The 4,494-nt window shown below is 34.1% G+C and overlaps 1 long non-coding RNA gene across 1 annotated transcript in view; it reads right to left on the reverse strand.

Annotated features, from left to right (window-relative positions):
• Positions 1-4,494, reverse strand: part of LOC102481386 (uncharacterized) — a 51,347-nt gene that overhangs the window by 36,554 nt on the left and 10,299 nt on the right. Inside the window, exon 2 of the long non-coding RNA XR_336829.1 lies at positions 860-898. This is a non-coding gene — a long non-coding RNA (uncharacterized LOC102481386). The remainder of the gene's footprint in view (positions 1-859; positions 899-4,494) is intronic.

Below are 4,494 nucleotides of genomic sequence, written 5' to 3' on the forward strand. Positions count from 1 at the left end.
GAATCAAGGATGGGAAAAAAGGCAAAATATACAGAAAACAATAAATGGAAAATGATTTGTTGACAATAACACATATGTTGATGTGCTTGATTGAGCCAATATACAGTGTATTCTCAATGGAAAAATCTCATTTTGTATGCCATAATGATGTACAGTGAATGAATGTAAATAAATAAAGAAAAAAATATATAAAAAAGCAATGTAATACACTGTAAAGTTATATGTAATCCAATGTAATATAAAGAAGATTATGATGATAATAAAAAAAAGAAAAATAAATAAAATGTGTGTATGTGTATGTATATTTATTATTTTTTAAAAAAAGATGTTTTTATACATTGTAGCAGTCACATAAAAAAACTTGTTATTATCCAAAAATAACTTGATCAGCCGTATACACCATATCAAACACTTACACAGACATGCACACATACACTGAAAAACACACATGAACACAACATTAAAAAGTACAGAAGAGAAGGGAAGTGACAATGGATACAACCACCATGACATCCAAAAGCCATGGGCCAAAAGGGATCAGGTGCTAGAACTTTTACAGAAAAAGCATTAAATAGTTCCCATGCAAAGTGAACCAATTAGTTATTCAGATGGTTCCACCTTGATATTTGGGATAGTATATAGAAAAAATATTCCATTTGACTCATTTTTTCCCACTTTACAAGGAGCTGTTATTAGTACCAATCCTGAAGCAGCTTATTAACTATACTTTGAACAATAAAATTATAAAACAGAGTACATCCTGCTTATCATACTTAGGTCATTAGTGTTTAACACACATTATTTTTTCTTTAGTTCTCCTCTATAAATTTTGTTGTTTATTTCACTATTAATTTCTTACCTGATCTTCTTCTTGCATATGTTGCTCTTCAACTTTGTTCTGAAAAAGAAAAATATAAGATGACTTAAGAAGATACAACCAAAGAATAATAAATGTAGTATTAAAAAGAAGATAATAAAAACAAAGTCAAGGTAAGTTGAAGTATGTGGGTTACTTCTTTTCCTATTGGAGGCTACTATAGACACTAAAAAAAGAATACACTACAACCTACAATTTTATTTCTGTGGGAATTAAGGTTAGCTGCATTAATTAATATTATTTTAGTACAATTATTTACTTACTTGTAAATATACCTGACTGTATTTATATCCAACCAACATTTCTATATATTATAAAACATTTACATTTTGAGAAACTTTGTCAAACAGCTCTTTAGGTTAAAAAAAAAATTCCTAACCCCAAGCTTCTGGCATCTCTCCTATTTAAAATTACTGATTCTACTTCTGAAACAATATGTATGTTTTTAGTTCCTGCCCCTCATATCCACAGAAAAAATTCACCTGGGTCTGGAGACATGAACTCTTAGCAATTTCATCTCTCAGAAAAGAAACCATGATAAGAACCATTTCTCTGGTCAAAATTCTAAGAAATAATTATTTAGAAGTGATAAAAGCCTTGGGAGAGAGAGAGACCAGGTCATCTTTATTTTTAGTAAGTAGAAGTGAAAGAAGGGAATGGTAGGCATAGTCAGACACATGTCTTGGTATTAATAGAATGACATTTCTTCCAGCTGTCTAAATAGTTCAAATCCCCCATCACAATTGTAACTTACCTCAGAGTCAATATAAAAATCAACCAACTATCCAATCTGGAATTTAAATAACTATGAATGAACTGGAAGAATTTCTTACTTTCATAGGCTATGTAAATAATTAATTACCTGGAGAGATAGTAATATAATTTCCCAACTTTTTTTTTGGAGAGATTTTCACTGTAGGGCGCGTGCGCTTGCCAGACAGACAGAGAGAGACATAGAGACAGAAAGCGAGAAATCACTCCCCAGGGGGGATGGTCACGCCGCAATCCCTTCTCCTCCATTCTCCTCTCGGGATCTTGGGCACGCACACACACGCGCCCGGCGTGAGTTTTAAGCCACCAGGTCCGGGACACATAGCCATTACGCTAACTGCTGGTTCCCAATTTCCCAACTTTTTGCTTTCCATGCAATCTGCTACTGTGGGACCAGATATCTAGCCAGAGTCAGTCAGGTATTAGATTTTGGTATTAAACATCTCTAGTTCCTAATATTTAACTTTAATTTCTATTACTAGGACTAGAAAAATGATATTGTAGAAGAAATACCAAAAAGATAGGATTATTTGGATTGCATGGCTTTATAATCATTTAAGTTGTTTTGTTCTTCCTAGATTGCTTGAATGGAAAGACAGAAGATGAACTTTATTTCCAAACAAATACTGACCGTAAGGCATAACATGGATTGGGAAAGTTAACAGAGGCACCAAGATGGGGAAAATGAGTTGCTTTCGGTGAGAAGGCTTAAGTATAACAAGCTGTCAGCTTGATCAATTTCAACATAATAACATAAAGAATGGAAATACAGTAGTGAATACAGTTAATGACAATATACTGTATATGTCAGAGTAACTAAAAAAGACAATTTTGAATGTTCCCAACAATAAGAAATGGCAAATGGTTGAGATGATGGATATGATAATTACACAGATTTAATCTTTACACATTATATTCTTGTACAGACAACTCATATTGCATCCACAAATATGTACAACTGTTATATGTTAATAAAATAAGTTTAATTTAAAAAACAAAAATAGAAAAGTTTTAGAACATGCACTTAGTCATAACTATAGTATCACAAAATACATAGCAAAACTGTTTAGTTTCTATTCACAGCAATCTCAAACTATAAAACCTGTCTTTCTGATTATTACGATGCAACACAGTTATTTTCATATGTAATTATTCTCTTTTCTGCTTAACAGTCTAGTTCATTCATTTAATGCCAGTTCCCCAAATTTTGTCAATTATTATCACATTGTCTGGGGTACTCGGTAAATAAAAAATTAACTTAGAGATTTTTCTTATTAAATCTGTTTAGGACTACTGAAATCTAACACCATTGTACTGAAAGAGAAAAAAATGAAGTGCATTTTAATAAAAAAATATAAACATATGAGAAAGTTTTACATATCTCAGATGGGAAATAAAGATTTTTAAATTTTTTTATTAAATAATCTTCAAAGAAAAGTTCAGTGCAGGTAAGTTAACTTCAATGTGCTGAATCCTGAAACCAAGAAGTCAGTTACTGATCTTTCCTTCCAACTGCTGTGTAGGAAACCATCTGCTTTGTCATCATTTAAATCACATTCCCTTCTAACACAGTTACAATTTAAAGCCATTTGTTATAGCAACAGAATACTAGAGGCAACTGCATGTATTTTTAAAGAAAGCTGTGTGATAATCTCTACATTTCACAGACTTAAGAGAAGAAACAATAGCCCAGGTATCTGAAAACATTCCTTAGCTCCCTGATTTCTCTGGACTTTTATAGTATGCTTTATGAAATAGTTCCACTATAGAAGTAAAGATATACATAATGTTTTTTCTTGTACTTAATATAAGAAAATTAAGTTAAAAAGTCTAGGATTCTATTGCAAATCTCAAAATGTATGAAATATTACACAAAACTGAGCAAGAGTGGCACAAGGAAACCAACTGTTTTTCTCTTAACATTTTCTGAATTTCTCAAAGACAAGAAAATAATTCATAAAATAAACTATTAACTCAGTGCCCACCAGTCTGTATATAACTCGCCATTTTTTCTCAATAAACAGAAGACTTGATCAGCACCTTGTATTGTTTCTGCTCTGTGCGGATATGAATGTGTTTGTCCCATCTCTCACTCCCTCCCCCAGGAAACCTGTTCGACTGTCCTGCGGGTTGGGACACATGGCGCCCAGACAAGGGACCTGGGTACGAGGGATCCAGTGAAGAACACTGAAAAACTAGAAAGGCTGGTGAAAAGCAGAACATGATGGCAGAGAATCATCCTGGGACCTGGGTACAAAGGATCCAGTGAAGAGCACCTGAGAGGAAAACAGAAGGGGATGGCAGAGAATTGTCATGAGAAAGGATGGCAGAGACTCGTCCAGAAGGGGATGGCAAAGATTCGTCCAGAAGGGGATGGTAGAGACTCGTCCTGAGAAAGGCTGGTAAAAAACATAGAAGGACGAAAAGAAGACATCCTGGTAAGTAGTTATTTACGTTTCATTTCTAAGTACGGGTAATAATGGGACAAGTGCTTAGTCAGCACAAACTATCCATGCAGGGCTTAAAAGAAGCCCTTGCTATTATGGTCGCTAAGGGAGAGCAGATCATGCAAAATGATCAACCCCAGGAGGAGGCTATAGCTGCCTCAGCTCTAACCAAGGATTCTAAAATTGAAAAAGAACAGGGAGAGGATCTTATTTCCTTAGATAGTGAGAAAGAAGTAACAAATTTTATTAAACAGTTGGATGTCAGGTCAAAACAGCTTAAGAAACCAAAAATCAATGAGAAAGTTACAAACCTTGAAAAGCCACAGAAAGAGAACCAGCAGTTAGCATAGTGGCTATGTCGCTGGACTCCCACGTAGTCGACCGGTTTGCGTCCCCAAC

The sequence above is a fragment of the Tupaia chinensis genome, unplaced genomic scaffold, assembly GCF_000334495.1.
Source record: "Tupaia chinensis unplaced genomic scaffold, TupChi_1.0 Scaffold143610_2, whole genome shotgun sequence".
Classification (NCBI taxonomy): domain Eukaryota; kingdom Metazoa; phylum Chordata; class Mammalia; order Scandentia; family Tupaiidae; genus Tupaia; species Tupaia belangeri.